General features: G+C 54.5%; 1 protein-coding gene across 1 annotated transcript in view; it reads right to left on the reverse strand.

The window, feature by feature from the left end:
• MDGA2 (MAM domain containing glycosylphosphatidylinositol anchor 2) overlaps positions 1–6079 on the reverse strand; it is a 216427-nt gene that overhangs the window by 208940 nt on the left and 1408 nt on the right. The window lies entirely within an intron of this gene.

Below are 6079 nucleotides of genomic sequence, written 5' to 3' on the forward strand. Positions count from 1 at the left end.
AAAACCCTTCACAAGGATCTCCCTGATGCCAGAAATTCCAAGGAAAACCTCACATCCTCCCTCCTGCAGGATCCCTCTGGAAGTGCCTGATTATCCCAGGATCATCCAGAGCATGCCCAGCCACCCCAACAATCCCACCCTGCCCATCCTTGGGAACATTTTCCAGAAATATTTTTCAAATATTTCCTGAAATATTTTCCAATTATTCCTGGAATTCTGGGAGCCTCTGGAATGTGACATTCCCTGTATTCAGAGCCCAGCACCCTCTGGGGAAAGAACCCTTCCCTAAAATCCAACAAAAAAATTCCTGTGAGGAATTTCAAGTGGTCCTTCAATATTCCATGGAAGGAGGAATCTCATGGGCAGCCTGATCCCACGCCTTGGGGAAAATTCCTCCTCCCAAAAGAGCCCAAAAATCCAAAATCTGTCTGGGAAGAGCCAAGCCAGTGCCCTCCATTCCCAGCTATTTTGGGAGATGAGATTATTTCTGGAAAAGGCAGGAAATAATTCCTCTGGATCCAGACAGGGCCCAGAACTGGAAAGAGGGGCTGTAAAAAGATCCGGGAGCTGATGGGGTGGGATTGGTCAGGAATCAAGGGAAGGGGGATGGAGCAGCAGCATCCCAAATACCCAGCACGGGATGGATCTCAAAATCCCCTTTCTCCAAAAAAAAAATTCCTTCACAGGTATAAAACCATGGGAAATCAACAATTTTGTCCCTGAGCCCACCCAGGTTAGGGAGAGTGCTTCCCAAATCCCAGAGATTTTCCCACTGGAAGGAGGGGATTTAATGCAGGAGACCCCATTCCCTACAAAAATATTCCTAGATACAACCCAGATATGGACAATATAATCCCATATAATCCATATATGGACTGACAGGGATCAATCATCCCTTCACTGGCCAAAATCCCAAATAATTTTGAGGAATGTGAAAGACAAGCACGCAACATGTGACCGGGTTCCCAAAGTCCCTTTGCATTGAAAAAAAAAAATTCCTTCACAGGTATAAAAACATGGGAAATCAACAATTTTGTCCCTGAGCCCATCAAGATTAGGGAGAGTGCTTCCCAAATCCCAAAGGGATTTTCCCACTGGAGAAAGGGGATTTAATGCAGGAGACCCCATTCCCTACGAAAACACTCCTAGATATAACCCAGATATGGACAATATAATCCCATGTAATCCATATATGGACTGACAGGGATCAATTGTCCCTTCACTGGCCAAAATCCCAAATAATTTTTGAGGAATGTGGAAGACAGAACTGAACTTTAATCATTTCCATTTCCTTCCTCTCCCTCACACTGCTCAGAATTTAACTGGATTTTACTCTTCTGAGCCCAGGAAATTTAAATTTTCGGTGGTTTAAGATTTTCCTCGCCAGATTCCCTCCAAATTCCCCTCCCATGGAATCAAAGGCGGCGTTTTGACCCCGCAGCTCATGGGAGGCAGAGCTGGGATGCAGCTCCCGGCATTCCAGGAGGATCCTTGGAGCTCTCCACACATCCCAGGACCACCAAACCTCAGGGAAGTTTAGGCTCAGCTTAAATCCCACCGAGTTTAAATGAGATTGAAACCCCAACATTTGCACCCTGAGCCCCAAATCACCACCTGGGCCACAACCAACACCTGAACCCACGGAGCTCCCGCTCCTGGAATTCCAGAATTCCCAGCTCCTTACCCTGACCACAACCCCATCCATGGGAGCAGATCCCAATCCCTTGGCCATCCAGGGATTCTTCCCCTCTCTGGGAGCTGAAGCTCATCCCAGAAATCCCCGTGAGGAGAAGGAGAAGGAGAAGGAGAAGGAGAAGGAGAAGGAGAAGGAGAAGGAGAAGGAGAAAGAAGGAGAAGGAGAAGGAGAAGGAGAAGGAGAAGGAGAAGGAGAAGGAGAAGGAGAAGGAGAAGGAGGCGATCCCAGTCCAGGGTTTAGGGAAGAGTTAAAATTCCCAAGGATCCGCCGGGATCCCGGAGCAGGCGGGAGGAGCGGCAGGAGCGCAGCTGCCCCTGCGGCAGCGCATAATCCCTGCCCTGTTCCCAGGGACGCTTCCCTGGCACAAAGTCGGGAATTGTGCGGGGTTAAGGCGCCCCGGACAAGGCCGGCATTCACCCAGCGAGGCCGGCAGCACCATGGAAATATCCCCCAGGGAATATCCCCCCTGGAAGTACAATCCATGGAATGTCCTCCAGCTGTGACCGCCGATCCAGAGGTTTCCCTGCCCGCCGATCCAGAGGTTTTTCCCTGCCTGCTGATCCAGAGGATTCCCTCCCTTCTGATCCAGAGGTTTCCTCCCCTCTGATCCAGAAGTTTCCCTGCCTGATCCAGAGGTTTCCCGGCCCGCTGATCCAGAGGTTTTTCCCTGCCCTCTGATCCAGAGGTTTCCCTCCCTGCTGATCCAGAGGTTTCCTCCCTTCTGATCCAGAGGTTTTTCCCTGCCCTCTGATCCAGAGGTTTCCCAACAAGGAGCCGGCACTTCTAATGAGCCAAACGCTCTCCCTCCCAGTGATTTTGTTTTCCCATCCCTCCCCTGATCCCTCCAATCCACTCTCTGGATCCGTAAAAATGTTGGGAAAGGCCAGGTCAGAGGCCACTCCCAGCTCCAAAGGCAGCGCTCCTTAAATCCCTCCAGGATCGGAGTTCCGGGGAGTTATCCCAGCATCACAAAGAGGCAGGAGTGGGAGATCTTTCCCTGATCATTCCCTGATTTTTCCCTGATTTTTTCCCAGATCTTTCCCTGATCATTCCCTGATCATTCCCAGATCTTTCACTGATCTTTCCCAGATCATTCCCAGGTCTTTCCCAGATTTTTTTCCCAAATCTTTCCCTGATCTTTCCCTGATTTTTCCCTGATCATTCCCAGGTCTTTCCCTGATCATTCCCAGATCTTTCCCAGATCTTTCCCGACACCATCTGCCCCCTGCTCCAACCTCCTCCAAGGAGCTCCAGCAGCCCCCCTCCAGCTGGATCCTGGAAAAAAAAGGGGCAGCTCCAGTCTTTGGGATGCCCAATTCCAATTTTCTTTGGAAAACCTGCAGCTGCAGTGAGGGTTGAGGCCGCTGGATGACATTTGGTGCTTGGATCAACCAGGACAATTTCCCTGGAATTTAACACCTTAAATGCCTTCAATTCCAGGCATTTTGAACCAGCAGTAGGAAAACACCTGGAAGTCTCGTTGTTCCCAGTGGGAAAACTCCTGGAAATCTCATTTTTCCCAATGGGAAAACACCTGGAAGCCTCGTTGTTCCCAAGGCTGTGGGTGCTTCTCCCAAAATTTTGCACACCCGGATTTGGTGCAGAGCCTCAGGAAGACTCCGACATTCCTCTTTCCATGAGTGATTCCAGAAGGAATTCCAAGGCATCCTGAGGTTTTCCATGGCTGCAGGTGGGATGCTGAGCCCTGTTCCCTGCAGGAGCTGGGGTGGCACAGAGGGGTCCCTGTCACCCTCACACCCCTCCTGTGTCACACCTGGTGTTCCCAGGAAACATCCTGAGGGTCTGCCCTGCTCGATTCCGGCTGAAATCGTGGGAAAATTCCTAAAACCTCATCAAAGGATTGGATAAACCCCATCCCCGTGAGCCAGGATCTCAGAGGGGGCTGCACCCCCTGTGTGACCCCGATCCCACCCCGGGGATCCCACAGCTGCTCCCAGATTCCTGTCCCCACTTGGAATCAACTCCCCTGGACCAGCAGGAGTTGGCTTTCCCCCCGAGCCAGCGCTGCCAGGATTGTCACCCCAGCAGGGCCTCACTCCAGCCACGTCCCCCCCATTCCCAGGGTTTTTCCAGCCCCCAGCCCAGAGGTGCTGGTAGTGCTCAGGCTCTCCAGGCTCCCGTCCAGGAATTCTCTGGGCTCCTCCTCACTCCACAGGGCACAAAATGGGACCCCAAATCCCTGGTGAGCCCCCCCCCCCCAGCTGAGGAAGCTCAGGAACAAACCCAAAAATCCCTTCTCCACTCTCCCAAAATTCCCATTTTTTGCTGAGCTGTTAAAAACTCCCCATGCCCACCTTGGCCTCTGCACCGAGACATTTTTTCCCCTCTGGAAATTGGGAGTTGGGTGAAAGGAGACCCACCATGTCCTGAATCCCTACATTTCCTGCTTTGTTAACAGTGCAAGTCATGCACCGCTGAAAGGGGAGGAAACGTGCACAGATCCCGAGTTGTTCTCGATCTTTGGCCAGGAAATCAGGGAGAGCTGAGGAACAGCACGAATTCCCAAGGATTGCAGCAGCTCTGCTCTCCCCCATCCCCTGAGGAAGCAGAACATGGGCTGGGCCTGCCCTGCTCCCAGTGCTCCCAGTTCTCCCAGTGCTCCCAGTTCTCCCAATTCTCCCAGTTCCGTGCTGGTCTCCCTTTGGAGTCCCAGTTTTCCATCCCATCTGTAGCATTCCGACAGAGCAGAGGGAAGTTGCAGAGGTGCTGCCCAGCACGGCACGGTTAACCTGGAGTTTAAGGGAGCTCACAACCCACAAACTGAGGATTTATTTTGCATTTCAAGGCGGCCGGAGCTGCTCCCCGGGCGGGCACGGGCGGTGCCGTGCCAGGCTCTGCGCCGGCACCTTCCCGCACCTCCGGGAGCATCCAGGGCTGGGAAACAGCCTGGGAGAGCCGTGCCAAGGACAGGTGGGATGAGCCAGGGAGGAGCCTGAGGGATGGGTCTGAGCCACCTGCAGGGCTGGGAATATCAACAGGGAGCAGCAGGGATGGATTCCAGGCTGCTCCTTCCTTCCCCTCGCCACCTTCCTCACGGAGAGGCTCTGGAGCTGTGCCCGCTCCCAGAGGAGCACAGGAACCAGGAACAAGTGTTAACATGGCAAAGACACCTCCCCGGCAGCAGCACCACGCTCGCCAGCAGAGCTGCCAGGCTCTGGAAATCTTCAAAAAAAAAAAAAAAGGCCAAAAAACTTGTTAAAATCCCACAAACCGATTTTTCCAAAGCAGCGAGATCCAAGCAGGCTCCCTCTCGCAGGCTGGGGCTCACTTTGGGTAATCTGCAGGCTCCAGCCTTCCCATCCTCCTTCCCCAAAATGGCCCTGCTGCTGCACCGGGGGCTGCAGGCACACCCCGGGCTTGCAATTTTTAATTTTTTTTTTTTTTGTCCACATTCCCGAGCCGACCCCTTCAGCAGTCGATGAAGGCACCCAAAATTCCCGGGGCACCGCTCCGGAGCACAGAGCACGGCTGAGTTCACAGCGCTCCCCCCGCTCCCAGCCTAAATCAGGCAGGGAAAAGCAGCAGCAGCAGCAGCGGCAGCAGCAAAGTCTTTACTCCAAACCCCAGAGCCCGGAGCTGAGTCCGCATCTCCTCCCTCCAGCCCCCACCTCGCTCTTCCTGAACAAGCCCTCTCCTGTTCGCTGCTCTTCCCGAGCATCCAACAATATGTGCCTGTGTGCCGGGGGAGGCAGGGAGCCGCTGCCAGCTCCGCACCAGCCGAGCCTCCTCCGCCAGCCCAGCCCCTCTGACACCCGCGGTCACGTCCAGATTTTCCCAAATTAAGGAGAAAACAAAAAAAAAAAGAAACCAAAAAAAAAAAAGGGGGTGAGTCTCTAAGCGAGGCTCTAAGTGAGGCTCTAAGTGAGGCTCCGTTCCAGGTGGGAAGCGAATGTGGAAGTGTGGGAGCGGACGGGCTCGGAGGAGGCAATGTCACACCGAGCATTTGCTGGGAGATTCATGGATCTCCTTCCTCAGCCCCGGGTGCCGGAGCTGCCGGCGGCACCGCACGGCGCCGAGCCGCTTACATAACCCCCCCGCCCGGCCGGGCAGCACCGGGAACCGGGAGCACCGGGAGCGGGGAGCACCGGGAACGGGGAGCGCCGGGAATGGGGGAGTATCGGGAATGGGGCAGCACCGGGAATGGGGCAGCACCGGGAGCAGGGAGCACCGGGAATGGGGCAGCACCGGGAGCAGGGAGAACCGGGAATGGGGGAGCACCGGGAATGGGGAGCACCGGGATTCGGGGAGTATCGGGAATGGGGCATCGCCAGAACCGGGGCAGCAACGGGAATGGGGGAGCACCGGGAATAGGGGAGCACCGGGAATGGGGCAGCATCGGGTACAGGGCATCACCGGGAACGG

The sequence above is a fragment of the Agelaius tricolor genome, unplaced genomic scaffold (genome assembly GCF_023055355.1).
Source record: "Agelaius tricolor isolate 1412-34295 unplaced genomic scaffold, bAgeTri1.0.p SCAF_5, whole genome shotgun sequence".
In the NCBI taxonomy this organism is placed as follows: domain Eukaryota; kingdom Metazoa; phylum Chordata; class Aves; order Passeriformes; family Icteridae; genus Agelaius; species Agelaius tricolor.